General features: G+C 35.6%; 1 protein-coding gene across 1 annotated transcript in view; it reads right to left on the reverse strand.

Moving 5' to 3' along the window:
• The window catches only part of LOC112046789 (probable cationic amino acid transporter), a 123,085-nt gene extending 118,375 nt beyond the window's left edge, over window positions 1-4,710 (reverse strand). Inside the window, exon 1 of the mRNA XM_024083584.2 lies at window positions 4,574-4,710. The gene's annotated coding sequence lies outside the window, so the exon portion shown is untranslated. The remainder of the gene's footprint in view (window positions 1-4,573) is intronic.
• Between the last annotated feature and the right edge of the window lie 17,460 nt (window positions 4,711-22,170).

Raw genomic sequence — 22,170 nt, forward strand, 5'->3', positions numbered from 1 at the left:
CGGAGAAAAGGACGGAATGGTCTATTTTTTTTAATAACTTGGAAAATATTTATTTCAAAATTACAAAAAAAATATATTTGTGATCCTCTTAATAAGATATTGCATTTGATGTGTCCCATTAGAATTTTTTTTGGTGTTTTCTATCTTGCACCCCAAAAGCGACCTTCACATTCAAATATTACAAAGTTATCCGGAAATTTTTGAGTAGAAAGCTATTTTTTTTTTTTTGGAGAAAAAGGGAATCGTATATTTTGTATCACACGATGAAGTTTGCAAAAGTTTTTTTTCAACTTTCTACCTTCCCCCATAAGTGCCCCCCATATTCAAATTAAACATATTTACGGTACATCTCTGTGTTTGAGTCACAAGAATTGATGTGTACCAAATTCCAACTTGATTGGTCTAGTATATTCGGAAAAAAAGGGAATTAAAATTAAAGTGATAAGGGTTCCGTTATTGTACTGCGTACGTCCGGAACTCTAACAAAAGATCATTTTTTGTTACTTATTAGAGCCTCCTCCTTTTTTAAAGGCGGTCATATACTAAATTACATAAAAATCAGATAGATTTTCAAAATTTATTTTAGAAGTTTATAATTTTACAATTTTTGATTAATATCTAATAGTCTGTAGAGCCTGGGCTTCGAAACCACTATTATGTACTATTTCATAGGTAAGGTATGTATATAATTATTTATAGAAATCAATGAAAATTCATTTATTTTTCAATTAGGCTTTCGAAACGTCAGGAATAATATTATTAGATAATGGTAATAATAATTAGTCGAAAACTCAAAATTAAAGTAACGAGGATTCCAAATGCGCCTTGGTCCGAGAAGAGCTCACAATAAGCTCAGCCAGGTCAACTTTTTTCTTTTTTAGTTTATCACGATGTAACAAAAGGATTTAGGTAGCCAGGCATATAGTGCACTTAATTTCCAAGCTTGTTTATCGTATAAATAATCATTAACACTATAATACGACTTTTCTATGTTTGTGTTTAATAAAAAAAATTTAAAAGACATGCCCGTGGTTCGTGTGGAAGTTTATTATAAAAACGTATGCAATTACCCATAAAAGAATTACTAATATACCTTACTCTTAGCTATATATAAATTCATACATTATTATGTATGAATTTATAACTCCATTATTATGTCTAAAATTTGTTGTTGCGCATTTATGCTGATATGACCTTAATAGAGAGATGTGAAAACAACAAGTTGATGGCATTTTAATATGGTGATGAGGACTATATGCATAAATTAATATCAGAATAATTATTTCCAATTGACTAAGCACGTATAAAGGTGGGCAGATAGAATATGGATAACGTCATGCGTGATTTCATTCAATTTTCAGTTGGCATACTGTAAAATATATTAAGAAGGATTGCTAAAACGCAAAGAAAATACGTAATACAGTATAAGTGTACTGTATTATTTGTACCTACTGTAAAAAATATTCATCTTCAGACTCTCAGAGGACGATGACGACGAAATAATAGGTATAATCAAAAAAACTACTATAAGGGAGTCTGTATTTTTTAGCTTTGCTGCTTTTTGATGTGCTTTTTTCATTTATTTTTGTAGTGTATACCTAGATGGCATCACCAAAACAAACCTAATTATTATAAAGATGCCTAGTACTTAAAGGTCATTAACCGTAGTATCAGCCATAAACGGGGTCCTTGTTTATGAGCAGTGTAAATAATATATATACGAATATCTTATTTTGTTACACCACCAATATATTTCTTGCTGGAAAGACAAGTATCTATTTTAAAGAACATTTTAGAAGGTATAACTTCTTATGGGAGGGTAAACCGCTTCGAAACGTAACGCGTAACGGCGCCACTTTGTCTGGTTTCCCTTTCTCACACGGTGGCAGCCTTCGCTTCTGTCGAACTTCCCGAGACGCACGCGTTTTTTTAAATTAAATATGAGATTAATTGATAAAACAAGAAATCAGAGGTTTTACTACTTCCTTGGAGTAAGGAACTTCCTTTAATATAACTGAATAAATACTAAAATAATTGCATGAGTAATTGAAAATACTCGTCAATGAAATATCGAGGCTTCAGAAGTAGTAGGCGTGGTTACTATCGTCAAATATTCAACAGTTGTCATGATTATATTAATACAAAATTAATAAACGTGGGAAGGGTAGCCTGTGGCATCGTAACTTCGAAAAGGTTGAAATCCATTAAAAATATATATTTTCCCTTTTATTTTTCATCCGCTTCCCCTAACTGGATTTGCCAAAATTAGCTTTATAAAGAAAGTGGGTGCCCAGTGATAGCTTTTCGCTATCACTTATTTTTTCCGATTTCCCTGTTTTAACTACCTACACATTTTAATATATATACCTATTTATCAATGAAAGTAATTTTATTTTTTCAGTAATAAATGAGATTTTCTGATATGTGGCTTTGTCTGTGTGTGGTTTGAGAGTAAAATGTATTAAAAAAATATTCAACCGAGTTCGTAAATCACAAAGACTAAAAAGCGAAAAATACAGACTTTCCATGTGCTATCTACCGATCGGTTTGAGGGTTCTGCCATGTTTCTTTTTTGGACTGCCTTTGATATTCGCAATCGATCAGTTGATAGTTACGATGTTACTTTTCGCTTTTTAGTGTCATACATACACGGACATGTTTGTATTTTGTGAAGTTTGTTGAATTAAAAAAAGAAGAGCCCGTTTAAAAAGTCAATACACCAGTATTGTCTATTTTAATTTAGTTTCTATACTAGTGGCCGTAAATAGCACTGAAAATTTCAAGAGGAAAGCAAAAGTAGTATGGAAATATGTGTAGGTAATAAAATTTTTACTAGAAGCAGAACATAGGCTTCTTTTACCCGGAAAAATTACGGATTCGTAAAACACAGAACTTTACGTGGACGGACCAACAAGTTTTTTAGTTACAAAAAATAAAAATTAAAAGAAAAATTCTTGTTTATTTTTAATAAATTTTATTTATTTATATTATTGACGTGACAACGTCTTAAAATTCGATGAAGCCAGATGCAAACTCGAAAAAAGGATGACGTCATGCGTCTTTACCTCGCTCTAGGGTTACCAACTTTTTTTACAAGAAAAAAAATATATTCTGGTCTATGAAGATTATAATTAAACTGTATTTTATTTAGAAAAACGAACAGTATTTTATTAGAACGAAAATTCCTTATCGCGAGTTGCGAAAGGGAGCTAGAAAAGTTGCGGAAAAAGTTAAGACTAAAAAGTTGTAATGACGCTTTTTGATGTACTTAGTGCATAGTGGTAAGCCTGGGTCCTTGTGTTCCAAGTCTCCCAGACACGGGTGGTCTGGGAGACTTGTACTCTCAAACCTAAAAGACCCCCCAAACCCAAAAGAACCCTCACCCCAAAAAACCCCCCAAACCCAAAAGACTCCCTAACCCCAAAAGACCTCCAACCCCAAAAGACCCCCGACCCCAAAAGACCCCCCAACCCCAAAAGACCCTCTAACCCCAAAAGACCACCCAAACCCAAAGAGCCCCTCACCCCAAAAGACCCCTCACCCAAAAAATCCCCTAAACCCAAAAGTCCCCCAACTCAAGAGACCCCCCATCCTTAAAAGACCCCCAAACCCAAAAGACCCCATAGGCCCGAAAGACCTCCCATCCCCAAAAGACCCCCAACCCCAAAAGATCCCCCAAACTCAAAAGATCCACCAACCCCAAAATACCCGAAGAATTTGATTTAATAAATTAATAATAATCCAGCAGAATCAACAACAAAATGTAACATTTAAATAAAAATAGAATCCCAAACATTGTTTCCTACTTCAGTTACCACAAGTCAATTATTACTAAAATTGAGCCTACTGATTAAATAAATATTATTACAATTCCATCACTAATTAATCGAAAGGAACTTCGTTCCATCCGGGTGTCCCTTGACACCTCTCAAGTTTTTTTTATTTATTGTTTTAAATACGTTAATTATCATTTTCTTTTGAAAAATGCAACCATTCCATCAGTATTTTCTGACGTTGTCACGTTCAACTATCGTCAGTAAATCGACTTTACAGACAACCGATTTTTTTGTCGATATTTTTTTTGTTTCTTTGAGATTTTTCTATTTAGTAGAGTGCTACCATTGATGAATAAGCAACAAAAAACAAATATTTTAGTCGGCCATGAAATTTTCGATTTTTAGCAAACTGACGATCAGCAAATATTTTTAATGTAGATAAAGAAGTAAAAAAAAATCTCAATGTAAATATTTTATAAATAGTTTAAAAAAGTCGTATGCAATTACGCGATTGTACACAAAGTTTTAGTACAAAGAAGCGGTACGCTGCTTCATGGAAAGCATAAATAAATTCCCCCTGGTTGACACAATGCCTTAACCTCATAAAACCGACACGGTTCGCTGAATAACCCATTAAAAATAATTGTGCTTTCTGTAATCGCTGAAAATATAAAATAAACGGTGCACAAACTTTTTACCTGAAATCTTACGCGAAAGTTGTAGCATCAATTGAAACTTTCAATTGAATAGTTTTCACTTAAAACTTTGTACACTGTTTTGAATAATTTAAATCTTACCTGGAAGTTAGTCAGCAACTCTCGTGAGGACGAAGAGGATCACCCGCGGGTGCTGCTTGCCGCGCTCCGCGAACAACTAACCCTGTGGGAGAGAACGACTCTCTTCCACGAAGGACCGTACAACACTGCTTATCGACCCCTCGCACCGCAACGGCACCCCTACAACCCCCTGCTCGGATGTGCCTCCGCGCCTGCCTACGGTGCGCCGTTGCCAAAATTCGAGGAGCCTTTAAACAATTCATCTGTCATTAAGACCGCCTAAGCGATCGATGACCACGTGACTTCGATTCACAAAACATTATCGAGCCGTAAAAACCCTCAATGATCGTAAAATGTATTGATTTTTTTAAACTTCGCGGCTTAAGTCCGTCGGGCGCAAATATAATTAAGCTCACAAAATGGGTTTTAATGTGAAAGTATCAGAATAATCGTACTTATCTAGTTGTTCCAACTTACATATTTTGCAAGATTTCTTTGTTTTTATTTTCCCAATTTTTACAAACGAAGTAATTTTTTCTGTGATTTAGGGTTTTCTACATTTTGGCTGTTAACGACACCTTGTGATATTTTATAAATATAATTTATTGAAAAATACAGCTCGCAATTTTTCAGTTTCAACACACAATTGTTCCGTTTTTTTCGCTTGAGCTTATTATATATAGCTCCTGTGAGTATACAGGATAAAATATAGCATATAACACTCACAAATAACGTGAGTTTTAGTGGTAAAAGATTTTTTAAATCGGTTCAGTAGAGACAGAGAGACACAGTAAAAAGTATTTAATTATGCAATTAAGAAAGATGTAATAATGTACTATTAGTATCTGTAATATCAATACAACATAAACATCAAGTGTTTATAGTTACTTACATTAAAACAAAATACAAACAAGCTTTTTAAAATTTTTGTCTCACTGTTTGTTTGGAACGATTATAATGGTACTTTAAATGGAAGTTAAAAGTTATTACAAATAGCAAGATATAGGTTACTTTTCACGCCGGGAAAATCAATATGATCACACAGGATTAGTGAAAAACTGAATTTCAAGCGCACGAAGTTGCGTGCGTCAGCTATTTTATAATTTATTTTTATTTTTATATTAATAAGGGTATATGACTAAACCAACGATTAGGTATCTTAAGTAGGAATACGCTTCACTTGCCTGCTTCTGAAACCAAGTGGCACGTCGATTCTCTTTCTACGATCGCGAACGCTACGACAACTAGAAAAATGTACGAGAATGACAGATCTTGATCCTGTCGATAGCAAATGTCATTCCCAGCTTTTTCGGTGTGGGTAGTAAAACAAACTAGTTGACAATTTTTATTTCTCTTTATTTTTATGTTAAATAATTAGTAAAGTGCATTATTTGTTTATTTTCATGTACCAGTAAGCAATACTAAACCTGCCTGCTCCTATCATTGCATAGATTTTTTATAACTATAGTGACCGTTTGCTCTAAGCTCACTTTTCCACTGTCACAAGTTTACTGTTTTCACTATGGAGTCATTGCAAAAAGCATTAACGACATAACTGAGCAAAACAATAGCCGTTTGACTGAATTTCAAAAGGAGTTAAGAGGTGCCAACCTGGCCACAAGTCTGACGTCCAACTTGAATGCTCAGTTGGCTCAGTCATGGTACAGTTACCGCTTTGACTAAAGTTACTGACGATATTCGTTGGGTGATGGATAATAGACAACGCACTGTCCTAGTTCTGCTTGCCTTCAGTAATGCTTTTAATTCTGTAGACTATGACATTTTGTTGAATCTATTACGCTCTATTAACATATCTCCATCGGTTATACACTGGTTTCCGAGTTAACTTAAAGGCCGTAAACAGCGCATTCGAATTGATGACTTTTTTTCATCTTAGTGTGATGTTACAGCAGGGGTACCTCAGGGTGGCGTGCTATCTCCATTACTTTTCTATTTCTTTATTAATTCGATCAGTCAAAGTATAACTTCTCTTTACCATATGCAGATGACATCCAAGTATACAGCTTATCATCACTTGAGAACCAAAGCTCAACTGTCTCTGCTATCAACTGTGACCTTAGCGCAATTGATACTTGGAGCAGACAGGGCTCAAGTTAAATCCCCTAAAATCTAAGGCCATTATTATTGGTAGTCCCGCCCTTATCTCAAGAGTTGATTGGGCAGATCCCCGACCAGTTTTAAATAATGGTACAACTATTCCTTTTTGTGAGACAGTTAAAGATCTTGGGGTACATCTTGATAAACAGTTGTTTTGGTGCGTGCATTTCAAAGAGTTGAGTAGAAAAATGTTTGCTACTTTGGTCTCACTGAGACGTTTAAGATCTTTTTTACCGATTTCTACTAAAGTTATGTTAGAACATTCTCTTCTTCTTTCTGTTTTAAATTATGCGGACGCGAGCTATCTAAATATAACTGAGGACCAATTCAATAAACTTGAGCGACTTCAAAATCTTGCTATTCATATTTAGTCTACGCAAATATAACCATATTTCTGAGTTCCGTCAGAAACTCAAGTGGCTCAAGTGCAGTCTGAACTGCGACAGTGTCGTTTACTAACTCTGTCTTTACCTGTGCATAAGACAAAATTTTATAAACATTCTTTCGTTGTGCAACTTATGGAATGCTCTCCCTTTGAACATACGGCAATCAAAGTCACTGGACATTTTTGAAAATGCCGTAAAGACTTACTATCTGTTGCATTAAGGTATCATTTCTCTTCAATATGACATTATAATGTTTGATATGTATTATATTCATTATTGTAGGTATTTCTGTAATATTGTTTATGTATTAAATTATTTGTATGTATGTGTACTACTAATACTTTGGTTATTTTTGTTTTAAGCCACCTGATGTCCTTAAGTTTTCCTAAACTGAAGGTTGGCTGGGAGAAAACGCTACTTGGTCAAAAGGCCGCCTTTTGTAAGCTGATCTCTTCTTAATATGTTTTATTTCACTTGTATTTGTCTTCCAAAATAGTCAACCAAAGGGTGTGCAAATAAAGTATATCTATCTATATATTATCTACAGGGGCTGTAGCTTTGCTTTAGCACGTATGCACCAGTCAGCGTATTCCTAATCCTACTTAAGTTTAAAGTTGTGGACAACGTCATCAAGAAAATTACGAAGCAGACTCTAATACGGTTAGAACCCCCCTTCTAATACCTAGCATTGCACTAAAGCAAAGCGAGGCTTACCTCTTGCCTTTAGTAACTATCCATTAACAACGTACGTTTCGGGATTATATTACAAATTCGGCGAACAACTCTAAACCTTCAATTGCTTCACGGTTAAGGGACTTGATTCAACACCTATAAGCTCATAGCTCGATATCCATCCCACCCGCTGTTAATTCAAACTTTGAAATTTCAACCAATTCATCTCAATAGTCATCAATAGTCAATAGTTGCCTACGACAAGGACTATAATTATTTGATTGACATTTTAAAGTTTGATCCTGGTATACGCTGAAGGAAAAACATCGTGATGAAATCTACGTAAGATTTTTCTTATATTGTCTATATGTGTGAAGTCTACCAATTCGCATTGGGCCAGCGCATCCGCATTGGGTGGATTTATGCCTAAACGCTGAGAGGACTCGTGCTCAACAGTGAGCTGAATATGGGCTGCTATGATAATGATGTTGATATGTTATGTTATGATGATGATGATGATACATATTTTTCCTCTAAGCTGCCTCATTGGTTAGCCTGTGGTTAGCCTATGTGGTGTGGATCACGAGGACCAGGGTTCAAATCCTGGGTGTGAGTTGCGATACCTACTGAGTTTCTCTCTTTTCCCAGTTGTAAACTCTCAGCAAGAAGGAATTGGCAACTTGGTGGTATTACACCCTCATGCCTCAGAGAGCACGATTAGCACGATTAGCTCGGTCATTAGCCACGATAGTAGTTGTTAATGAATTTAACATTATCACCCGTGGCGCAGTGGTATGCGCGGTGGATTTACAAAACGGAGGTCCTGTGTTCGATCCTCGGCTGGACCGATTGAGATTTTCTTAATTGATCCAGGTCTGGCTGCTTCGGCCGTCGCCAGTTACCACTGTACCGGCAAAGACGAACCGCCAAGTGATTTAACGTTCCGGTACGATGTCGTGTAGAAACCAAAAAGTGTGTGGATTTTTATTCTTGTTAGCGACGCAAATACCATTGCTTAAGTAATATGTGTATGCCTTACAATAAAGGACCGAAAACGGAACGTCTGTGTCATAAATAAATTGACTTTGAAAGCCTTTTAAATAAAACCAACGACTTTTACGCCAAGCGCCTAACCGTCACCACGTACGTTCTGAAGAATAAGCAGTTTCACAAAGAAATATCTGTTTTTTTTTTTAGCCTGGCCCTTATAATCCTCCTCCTAACAAGTTAGCCCTAAAATAAGCTGATAATAATAATTATGTTAAGTTTTTTGACTTAGTGAAGTATCTCAAATCTTTATTTCAATTTTACAAAATTTTACAATAATATTAAAACTGTTCTTACCTATCTATATTAACTACCTACAGCTATTATTCGTCGTCATCAACCCATATTCGGCTCACTGCTGAGCTCGAGTCTCCTCTCAGAATGAGAGGGGTGGGCCAATAGTCCACCACGCTGGCCCAATGCGGATTGGCAGACTTCACACACGCAGAGAATTAAGATAATTCTCTGGTATGCAGGTTTCCTCACGATGTTTTCCTTCACCGATTGAAACACGTGATATTTAATTTCTTAAAATGCACACAACTGGAAAGTTAGAGGTGCATGCCCCGGACCGGATTCGAACCCACACCCTCCGGAATCGGATGCAGAGGTCATATCCACTGGGCTATCACAGCTCTTATATTAACTATATATTAAAAAAATAGAAAAGTAAATATACTAAATTTAAATTATAGTGAAGTTATATATGTCTATCACTTGCTTCATCACTGAAGTATACTCTGTATCGCAGCTTGATAGGTATGTGGGTACTTAAGTTTAAGCACAATACAGTGTTAGTTATCATTTATTGTAGGGAATTGCTGGATACTGGCGGCCAAAACTGAGGTCTTTGAAAGTCCATACAAGATTCTTTTGTCAAGCAGTGGACGTTCATCGGCTGGTGATGATGATGAAGTATAAACGGCTTGATGAAGTATAAACTATGCCGACACGTCATGGCATTTGAGTCGAATATACCGCCAAGGCGCGCCAGTAGATGTTTCACATAAAGTAGAAAATAAATTATTTGTTTTACTATTTAAATTATTTAGCTAATTAAACATCAATCTTCTACACGTCACCACTTGCAGTTCTAAAACGTTGAAGAAAAAGCTTTCTGTAAAGTTTTGTTTCGTGCGTTATTGTTACCACAAGCTATTGCTATAACTTCTACATCATTGTCTCAAAGTAAGGAATCCGCACATAAGTACAGGTTATGTGCGATTGGTCGACGTACAAAGTAAAACTTTTCTAATCAGTTAGTTCATACACAGAGAAGTTCTCTGTCTAACAAACTTTTAGTTTTTACACAAAAGCGCTTGGTCAGTCATCTTACCAGGGGTGCGATTCCGCTATTTTACACTCGTCGACGAACTTTTCGCCTATAACACGTCTTATTCGATATTTCCGAGTCCATCACGCAGAGAAACTCCAATCATAGCTCGCTCCATCGCCCGATGAGCGAACTTTGAGCCTTCTTACTGCTATAATTAGCGACCAAACATCGGATCCGTAAGTCATCACTGGCAGCACGCACTGTTCGAAGACCTATGTGGCACTGAGGAATTTTGGACGTAAAGAAGTCGTCGTTCATCTCTTTCTCGAAACTGGACATACCTACATGAGCATTACACATGATCTTTGTCATACTCATGTTAATTTTTAGGCCCACATTGAGAAACTCTGCTGAGGTCATTGAACATGGTGCTAAAGGTCATCCAGAGTGTCTGCCATAATGACAAATCGTAGTTGAGTGATGTACTCGCCATTCATGTTGATGCAAAATCCAGAAGTCCAAGTCTAGACTTCAGCTTCAGAGTCCAGCTTAAAGACGTCTTCCAACGCAGCGGTAAAAAGCTTCGGGGAGATCCCACTCGTCGCTGTAATTTGATTGGCCTCGTAGTCTGATCCTGTATATGGACTGACATAGTGGCGTTTTCGTACAAACACTTCAACACTTTGATGTACCTGTAGTCGATTCGGCATCTCTGCAGAGACCTTAGCACAGCCCAGGTTTCCACCGAATTGAAGGCTTCCTCATAGTCCCCAAAGGCTAAACAAAGTGGTTGGTTATACTCTTCGGCCTTTTGGATAACCTGCCGCAGCGTATGGATGTGGTTTATGGTACTAAAGCCTTTTCTGAAACCACCTTGTTCGAAAGGTTGGAAGTCGTCAAACCTACGAGCGTGACAATTCGTGATGACTCTCGAGAACAACTTGAAGACATGACTCAACAGCGACATGGGTTTGTAACTTTTCAGCAAGGTGTTATCACCCTTTTTTAAAAAAAGAACCAACACGCCTCAGGCGTTGTGCCCTCGTGAACGACGCATTTGAACAATCTTCGAAGAACCTTAAGTATTGGTTTTCCACCAGCTTTCAGGAGTTCTGCTGTGATTCCGTCATCACCTGGCGTCTTGTTTTTTTTAGTTATTTGTCTATCTGTCCATCCGGGATATCATATGCATGCATTACTAGATATAAAATTCTGTATACAGAATACAACGCATTACTAGATAAAGAATCCCACAACGGCATTACTATCTTTGGAATCCCACATACACATTAATTGAAGTGCAATATTGTAATGGATCGTTTGAACTCAACAAACACAAAGTAGAATAGCTCTTGGGCAAGATTTAGAAAGAGCCATATGTATGTATTATGCAAATCGCATTAATGTAATAGGTAGCACAACTTTCAATACCATTTTTGCTTTTCTTTCTTATAAGAAATTGTCAGTAACTGCTCGAAGTTGGAAAGTTGGTAGTGTCTTATCGTGTCCTGCCACGAAGGACTTGTTCAGACACAACGAACTTCAGTTACAAGTAGTCTGAGAGCCACTATAAGAAATACGAGCCCTCATCTGAACTTGCCGTTTCAAGAGAGCTTGTAAACGAAGCCTGATTGTAATAAATTAATTTTGAATTTGAATTTCGGTGGATTAATTTTTTTTTTATTTATTTAACCTCGTTCCCTCTTTGGCAAAAAATCGTACACTAGTTAAAGAAATATACTCAAATGAATTGAACAAGTAAAGATTGCCTGCTTTCAACTCTGGGATCGTCAGATATAAACATTTAATAATGTTATTTATATACGATCATCAGATATTAAGTCTTCTAATAAGTCAAATGTAAGTTTATTTTATGCTGCGGCCAGACACATTTTTCATACAACATCTAGAAAACCATGAACTAAATCATAGGCAACTTAATACAGTCAAATTAAATATAAAATACATTTTCATTTGACATACCTATTTAAACAATTAAAAATTTTTTGTACGACCTCCACGGCGCAGTGGTATGGGTGGTAGATATACATGACGGAGGCCCTGGGTTTTATCCCCGGCTGGGCCGTTTGAGGTTTTCTTAATTGGTCCAGGTCTGGCTGGTGGGAGGCTTCGACCGTGGCTAGTTACCACCCTACCGACAAAGACGTACCGCCAAACGATTTAACGTTCCAATACGATGTCGTGTAGAAATCGGATGGGGCGTGGATTTTCATCCTCCTCAAAACAAGTTAGCCCACTTCCATCTTAGATTGCATCATCACTAACCATCAGGTGAGATTGTAGTCAAGGACTAACTTGTAAAGAATTAAAAAACAACATAACTGAGGATATTTATGTCACATTAGTTAACCGTTTATGCCTGGCAATCCCACTGTTGCAATGTGAATGCAGGCAAACGTTTTCAATTCGGTTGGGTATATACTTTTAACTGGTGTAAGGTTTTTATTAATTATTATTTGACAAAGAGGAAAGAAGATAAAATAAATTAAATAAAAAAATAATCATTTCATTCTCACTGGGCGCAATTTCACTAGACAACCTATTAGACTACAAGCCTTGAAAAGAATTTACCTGTGAAATGAACCAACGTGAATAACGCTTAAAAGGCTGTTATTATATCAGAAAATAACTCTGAGCACTATGCCGTCATTTCAGAACGGTACAGGTGAGTACGCGAGTGAATGGAATTTCTCACGTACAAATGATGAATTACGACTAATTATTAATGTACGGCTTTGTTATAGTGTTAAAGACGATTAAAAATAAATGTCGAAATACCTAGTGCCGTACTAAAGTGGTGGTGTCGAACAGAGATTAGGGTTGCGCCCCTTATCTATCGACTCCTGCACTGGAAATATGTACGGCGTTTACGAGTAAAGTATCTGTGTGTGTGAACAAAAGGAATCACACAAATGCCGTACAGTAATAAATGACCTATTTTGCTTCTGCAGTTGGTTCATTTCACAGGTAATTTTTTTTCAAGGGCTTGGAGTCTATATTTGCAATATTTCCCATCATTTATTTCTTATCTCAAATAAATAGCAGATGAGGAAACAGCCATACGCCGGATCTCGTACTATCAATCTTCAAATAATTAATAAGTACCTGTGTCTATCAGGAACGTTCAAGCATATTGGAATTTTCTTTTTTTCAATTTTCAATTTTCTTATAACCTGAAACATTACAAGAAACTAATACTCTTCTTCGGAAAAAAAGATTATGAAGCAAATAATTTTCAAGTGCTTTAAATACCAAAGCCTTTGCCCTTTACGAATTTTCCCCGAGTAAAGTTGCTTGAACCAGACTCTTTGACATAAGAGTGAATGTCGCTTAGCTAACCAGACCTTTTACGAAAACATATGGCTAGCTAGGACTTAAGTTTCTTTTTTAAAGTTGTTTATAGGATCACTTTATTGTCCGTCTTTCTGTCAAAAATCTAAGGACTACTTAAAGGTGTCGAGTTATATGCTCAGGGCCTGTAGCCCTGTAGCACGTCGATCTTTCTACGATCGCAAACGCTTCGAAAATTCAATAATGTTTAGGATTGATATTAGTGATCGAATCTGTCATTCCCATACATTTTTCTAGTTTTCGAAGCGTTAGTTTTTGATGTGGTCTTGTCAAAGAAAAACGGAATCCTTATAATTATACTTGGTTTTCCGTTCGCCCGTGTGTCTGTCTGTCAAGAACTTTTCGCGTGGAGGCATCAAGCTGAAATTCATATACAATACACAGCTCTAAGGGACAGTAACTATCCTTAGAGATGTGAGAAAATCGAACTTCTAATCCAACGCAAACAAAATACATATATACAGCCTTTTATGCTCCAAACCTACATGATACTTCCCGTGATTTCAGAATCTTGAAATTTGGTACTAAGGAAAAATTGCAAAATATTTACACTTTTAATTACATCATTTAATATATTTTTTTTGTAAATTTTAATCTTTTTCCTAATCCATAAGAACGCGTAGAGGTATTAAATAAAATTCACATCAAATACTCAAGTCTATAACAATTAATCTGTAATAGAATGAAGCTTCTATGCCAAGGCAATCAAAAGAAACAGAAATGTACCAGTATACCGCATATTTTGAAAGCCGCCACTCGCAAGGGAATTAAAAGTCTAGTGCTTTTTAAATGTTATATTTTAGTTTTTTTTTAATTCGGTATTTTATATGTAGGTATATAAGATTCCAAAGAAGAATGGCAAGATTGCATGTATTTTGGGAATAGCAAACAGAAGTAGCGTATATAATGGAAACTTATAAATAGTTGTTTATCATAATTTAACTAAGAAAAAAGCAAATAGTAAGCAGTCTTGAAAAGCAGGGAGAAAAAAGATTTAAGTACCTTAAAACTAGTAGGTAGGTATAGGTACCCTATCTATACATAAATGTGAAAAACACCGTCGCCTACATACAACTGCGTGATTGCTTCATAAATACTACAAGGCGTTTCGGTCGTAGGTAACAAGTAGTTTTTTTTTGTTAATAAAATACACTTTTTTTTCTTTGAATTCCCGTTCTTTGACGTTTGTCCATTTGACGGCCTCCGTGGCGCAGTGGTATGCGCGGTGGATTAACAAAATGGAGGTCCTGGGTTCGATCCCCGGCTGGGCAGATTGAGATTTTCTTAATTTGTCCAGGTCTGGCTGGTGGGAGGCTTCGGCCGTGGCTAGTTACCACCATACCGGCAAAGACGTACCGCCAAGCGATTTAGCGTTCTGGTACGATGCCGTGTAGAAACCGAAAGGGGTGTGGATTTTCATCCTCCTCCTAACAAGTTAGCCCGCTGCCATCTTAGACTGCATCATCACTTACCATCAGGTGAGATTGTAGTCAAGGGCTAACTTGTAAAGAATAAAAAAAAAAAGTTCTGTAAAATCTAAATAGTTTTTACAAGCATCTTATAAAATAATAGTTTTAATGAATACATAGGTATGAGTGTAAGACACTTCAGAGTGTGACTCCCACTTTCGCCAACTTCCTTTATAATCTCGTTTTGTTTTTTTTTTTTTTTTACAGAACGTAGCTTATCAATTTTGTCAGGAAAAATCCATATTTGCCGCGGGATTTGTGAGTACCGAAATTCCCGCGAACAAAATTGCAGGCTTTTTCATTATAAAAGTGTGTAATTACGTTTATGGAAAATTTCATCACATCACAAGCATAGTGCGCAAATACTGTGAAATAAAACCTATAAGTAAATAAATGTACTGCAATGCATTCAATAAAATAAATTAATCCATACATTCCCAAAGCGAGAGCACTTCGAAATATTCAATCAAATTTCCTATTAGTTTATAGACACAGACAGAACAACTAAGTAACAATTATTAATAGATTATTCCATCCAAGGATCTATATTTTGCTAGATACCACTCGTACGCGCACCATAATATTAATCCAATAGGCGGATTTGTCATGCCTTTTCTGTAGTTTGTGTTCTTTTATATATTTATTTATTATTCAAGATAACCTTAATTTTTAAGATTTTTTTTCGGTTACGCGTTTTATTTATTAAGCAACTATACATATAAAAGTTCATTTTAAAATAATATTTAAACTACCTACGTAAATATTAGCTATATATAATAAAAATAAATAAAAGGAAATATACAAAATTAAAATTACATAATATATTACTTAGGCGTCGTAGAATTCGTCCAAATCGATGTTCATTAGTACAATGCCCAGAAGGCCGGCAGTATTACCGTGTTGTATGGCGATACTGATTCTCTGATCTAGATATAGGCCAGCCTTCTGGTCACCGGAGGCGTCGATTAAACGCTTTGCGATTTCTATAAAAAGAAAGCGAGTACTCAGTCCCCACGGACCTAAAGTTTCCCCAATACTATACGTAATCTCCGACGAGATTGCTGTATTTGGAAAGGTGTGAAAGCGCAAGGGTGTCGACTTAAGACGACGAAGACAGTGTTTGACGAAGAAATTGCTTGTAGCCAAAGGCCTGATTTTCATTCTCCTGGAGGTCTCTGGGAAAATAATTTTGTTGGTAAACTGTGCTCAGACAAGTTGTTTTCCAGGCCTTCGTGCCCCCCGGTCTCACACCACACTTCAAAATTAACCTGTGTGGATGCTAAAATTTTCCCGGTTAATTCTTCCGTGGCGTGGACCAAGGACAAGAACGCTGGTAAAACGTAACGCCAAAAACTTTGCGAATGCCAATGCTGCTCTGGTAAAGTCGCCTGTAGCCACAATGGGTCGTTCAAGGCCACATTTATAATTTTACACAGACAATTTTGCGTAATTTTCTGAATTAATTCCAAAAACATGCAGCTTATCCAAAAATGGAATGATTTGAGACAATAAGTAAGTTTGTGGACTAAAAGACAGTATCAGATATTAGTGAATGACGAGTGTATATTAATTTTAAAAAATTGTCAACATTTTTGTTAACAATCTGTTAACAAAAATTTTGACTTTAAAAGATAGTATTTACTTTAATTACTTTTTGTCTTATCACTAAACAAACCTCGTGACTTTATTGTAGTCTGCAAAAAAAAAATTGATTTTAATACTAAATTATAGCATGCACTTCCATCTTTTCATTTATAAGAAATTAAATATCACTTGTTTAAACGGTGAAGGAAAAACATCATGAGAAAACCTGTATACCTGAGAATTTTCTTAATTTTCCACGTGTGTGAAGTTTGCCAATCCACATTTTGCAAGCATGGTGAACTGGGACCTAACCCCTGTCATTCTGAGAGGAGACTAGTGTTCAACAGTGAGCCGAGTATGGGTTGTTAATGATGATGTTGAACTTACGAATGGCTGAATCTAAAGCTATTTAGCGGTTGTCTGCAAAACATAAGTCCGTGGTTCCTTTACAGAGTATCTAAAGGTATTTCGTAAACATCTTTGCCACAATTAGGGAGATCTTGTGCAGCATGCAGAAACTATGTTTCGTGACATCAAACGAAATTATATTCCTATTGAAATACGCTAATTAATGTAAGATGAATCTTGTGAACCAAATTTATGCTAGGTAAGGTAGTGTAGTACCTAGTCAAAGGGTGACTTTATATGAAAAGTTCTACAGCACTTTGTGTTGTGTTCTTTTGAATTAAAAACAGGACAAGTGCGAGTTGAACTCGCGTGACGAGGGTTCTGAACGTTGTTAATCTATCATGTTTTTGAAAATTGACCTGAAATTTATATAATTTTAGGGCTTTTTGTTTCGTTAAATATTTATTCAAACCTAAAATTATTATTATAGTTTATTAGTATTTAATAGGTTTTATATAATATGCAAGTTGGTAGGCACGATATTGAATGATTTGCCACGTTAAAGATATAAAAAAATTTAGAGTTTCAAAGTGTTCCGGATATTATCTTCAAGTAGAAAGCTAACTTCTGTATTTTTTTTTTAAATTTTAGATTCAATAATTTCGGAGAAAAGAGAGGTGGGGCACCCCTCTTGTAAAATGATCAATTTTCGGCGTTCTTTTTAAATAAATTAGAAATTATTATATTTATTTTAAAATTACCAAAAAAATATATTTGTCATCCTCTTAATAAGTTCTTTCATGTTCATGAAAAAATATAATCAGTTGATTGAACAGATGCAGTTAGAATTTTAATTTGTGTTTTTCATCTTGCATCTTCAAAAGCGACCTTCACATTAAAACATTTCAGAGTTCTGAAGTTTCCCGGAAATCTTCAAGTAGAAAGTTGACTTCTGTATTTTCGACGTGACAACGTCTTATAATTCGATGGAGCCGGCTGCACACTCGAAAAAAGATGTCATCATGCGTCGTTCCCTCGCTCTAGGGTTGCCAACTTTTTTTTAAGAAATAAAGTATATTCTGGTCTATGAAGATTATTAAACAGTATTTTAGAAAAACGAACATTTACCTTTAGAAAAATGCAACTATTCCATCAATATTTTCTTATGAGGTTGTTAGGTACGTTGAACTAACGTCAGTAAACCGATTTCACAGACAACCGATATTTTTCAAAATTTTAGTTTTAGTAGTTTCGGGAACGGTCTATTTTCTTGAATAACTTGGAAACTATTTATGTCAAAATTACAAATAATATTTATTTGAAATCCTCTGTCTAAGCTTGTTTGTTTGATGAGTCACACGATGCAGTTTATAAAAAGTTTTTTTTATTTTCCATCTTGCCCCGCAGAAGCGACCTTCATATTCAAAAATTTAATATTTCTGAGGTTTTCCAGAAATCTTTAAGTAGAAAGCTAACTTCCGTTTTTTTTTTTAAATTTTAGGTTCAGTAGTTTCGAAGAAAAGGGGGGGGGGGGGGGTTTGGTCTAATTTCTTAAAACTTGATAACTTGGAAACTATTTCGAAATTACAAAAAAAATATATTTGCAATCCTCTTTTTAAAAATTTTACATGCAGTAGTTTCGGAGAAAAAGGAAATGCATGCAATTTTTTTTTAATTCATAAAATAATATTTTAAAATCCGCTTATGAAGACCTTACATTTGATGTATAGCACGATGAATTTTGCAAAAGTTTTTTTTTCAACTTTCCATCTTACATCATCTTTAATAGTTGGGAATAAATTTTAAAATGGATTTTATGCTGTCAATAAAACTGGCTAAACGCTCGACGTGTGTCGCTTAGAGCCAATGTAGTGAGAAGTAGACTCACGTAAAATGGCGTCCGGAAAAAATAATTCGGGATAAAAATGCTTAATAATCGATATTTTTAATTAAGCTAATTGAATCAATCGCCAACAACTATAATGCACAATTTTTTTTAAATATGGCAATATTTTATATTCATGTACGACACCATTTTTCCAACATTTTCCATCTCAAAAAACATGCCTACATGAAAAGGTGGAAAAATATAATACCCTATATTCAATGTACTCTATGTATAATAGGTTCGTTGCATTGTTTAAATTTTGAAAATAGCGTCATCTAGCGGAAGTTAACAAAACTAATTCAACAGAGTGGTTCGGACACATTTTAGCTCTCACCAAATTTTTGTCGTGTTCGTCATGACGCGGTACTAAATACTTTAAATAGATGGCGCTGTAGCGTCATCTATATAATGTTTTCAAACTATCAAGTTATAATCATGTTTCAAAAATAAAAATGCTCATCTTATGATTCTACTTATCATTTAATATCTACGTAAATACTAACAGGTGTCTCACGGTTTCACTTGGTTCCTGTTCTCGTGGAATACGGGACAAAACATACATTCGTCAAAGGCCATATTTCTGCTGAGAAGAGCCGAAAATATTCTCAACAGTTGCTGTTATATAATCATCTTTCCTTGCCTTTGATCCTTGCCTATCATTTTATAAAATAAAACACTTATGCTTTGGGCAAGAATGTGACTCCTAATTAGCAAATTCTGTAGATAGTTTTTAATGATAATGCAAGAAATAAAATATTAAAGAGTTATTAAGGAATTAAGGTTATTAATATAAGCCTATTTAAAAGGCCCTCTACACTACAGGGCCAGGTCTCCCTCCATAAACGAGAGGTACCCTACAATCCAATAATAAATAGGATACTATACTTACTTAGGGTGATACTGTTAAACTATCAGAGGTTAATTATAATAATCGGGACCAGCGACTAATGGTACGCGTCCACTGATCAACAACGTACGTATCGGATGTATCGCATTAAACGGGCCACGGGGTTGTACGTACGTAACATCATCAACTTTCCAACTCCGGGTTGAAAATTTCATTAGAAATTTTCTAAAAAAAGATAAGAGTTAAGAATCTCAGCCCGACCCAGGCAATTATAGAGAATCACCATCATCATTATCAACCCAAATTCGGCTCACTGCTGAGCTCGAGTCTCCTCTCGAGAATGAGAGGCGTTAGGCCAATAGACCACGCTGGCCCAATGCGGATTGGCAGACTTCACACACGCAGAGAATTGAAAATATTCTCTGGTATTCAGATATCCTCACGATGTTTTACCTTCACCGTTTGAAACACGTGATATTTAATATCTTTAAATGCACACAACTTTAAAGTTGGAGGTGCATGCCCCGGACCGGATTTGAACCCACATCCTCCGGAATCGGAGGCAGAGGTCATTGGGCTATCACGGCTCCCAATTAAAATTCTCGAATTGATATAAGTATTGCTATTTGTATGTAGGTATGTTCCAAACAACAAAATGCCTAATCTAATATAACATGAGCTTCGCCAAAAATTTTTATTGAAAAATTCCTCCTTGTCCAATTATTATTGAAACGGTTCAATATAAGTTCTAAACTTCAATTTTTAACAAGACTTTGCTTTTCTTGTACAATTCCTCTTTTCGAATACTTAATGTAGATTGTAAATCTATCCCTTTTCATCACTTCGAAAGTTTTGGGTTCGCTAAGGGATTGTCCAGAAGGATTGAAAACAAATTCTCGTAAACAATATAACAAAGAATAATTGTAATGATTCTTGAATAAATATGTAATTAAATTTAATTTTAAATATTTTCTACAATGACAAAAGACCTCAGACTAATTACTTAAGGACCTGACTTTTCTGTCAAAGTATATGATCAACGATCTGTTGCGATTTTTAATAACTGTTTCTATAGAATCGATTATTCATAGTTGTAATCGTGTTCGCCGGTTAAAGAACTGCGTAAAAATACTTTGTGTAGTTGAATGGTGTAAAAAACAGTCATCAACTACTAGTTTATGTTAAATCTATCCTTATAATAAAACTGGTCGATTTCTTTACAATTATTCGCATTTTGAGATTTTACTTATACCATTTGTTACATTAGCGCCTTAAAGAATGTGTATTTTAATACGAATTCTGTACATTCTGTACATTGAAGATTTAATGAAAATTTTTATTGGGGGGCATTTTAAAATCGTTACTGAAGTTAAAAATATTTTCTTTCGATTTGTTGTCTGTTAAAACTTGGCATGGTTTAAGACCATAATATGGAGAAGGTTATAGGTTACTTTTTATTTCGAAAATAAAATAAGAAGGAGTTCAAATAAGGGTTGAAAGTTGCGTGTACGAAGTATTTTTACTTTTGCAATAGGTACATACTGTGCTGTCTTGTCTGATCCCGTCCCTGTACCTTCGTCCTATTCCGTCCTCGTTCCATCACGTCCCATCCTGCCCTATACAAAGACGTACCGCCAAGCGATTTAGCGTTCCGATACGATGTCGTGTAGAAACCGAAAGGAGTGTGGATTTTCATCCTCCTCCAAACGAGTTAGCCTGCTTCCTCTTCTTCTTCTTAGACTTGCATCATCACTTACCATCAGGTGAGATTGTAATCAAGGGCTAACTTGTAAAGAATAAAAAAAGAAAAAAAAATGGGGAAAGGGAAATGGCGAATTTTCCAATCTCCAATCTAAGATTGATAATGATACCTTTTGCTTTGGAGCACAGTGAAGTCAAAGTGAATAATCATCACTATCTTAGAGAGTTACTAGTTGTAAACTAGTACTTCTCTGTCAAAAATTACCAGAAGGAGATTAAGAGCGCCTATCAGTTAAATGCGTTTAACTTAATAGTATTTAAAAAGGCAAACGCTACCTCGTGCTAAGAGAATATAGCGCCATCTAGTTGATGACGATGGAATCTTACAAAATAAATATCTCAAATATGAAACACTAGATAAAGTTAGAGTTAAAGCCCTAGATAGTTATAGGCTAACTTGTACAGAATAAAATAAAAAAAAGTTATAAACTTTGGGTAAATCGTGTTCATACAACCTTCATCCATATTGCCTTTACAAATCTACAATCGACTAAAGTTTTAGCAAAATCGATCAACGATGTCTGTTATGTCAGCCACTGACGATCAAGTAGTCTCACATGCCTGCAGCGCTAATGGCTCGACGTCAAATAAAAATGTCGTATGTCGGACGCGATGAGCATGACATCAATCCAATCGCGACCAACACATGATCAGTTTTATTAGCTGTCAAACTGTTAGCGTTGCGCTACGTGAGATTAGAAGGCATGTCAGACTGCTCGGTTGTGAATCGATTTTGATAATATAAACACAACAATGCCTAGATCGATTTATCACTGACAACGCAATCGAATGGCCTCAGCCGTTCCTGAGTTTAGCGTGTGCAAGCAAAAATATAAACAGACGTACCTAA

The sequence above is a fragment of the Bicyclus anynana genome, chromosome Z (genome assembly GCF_947172395.1).
Source record: "Bicyclus anynana chromosome Z, ilBicAnyn1.1, whole genome shotgun sequence".
NCBI lineage: Eukaryota > Metazoa > Arthropoda > Insecta > Lepidoptera > Nymphalidae > Bicyclus > Bicyclus anynana.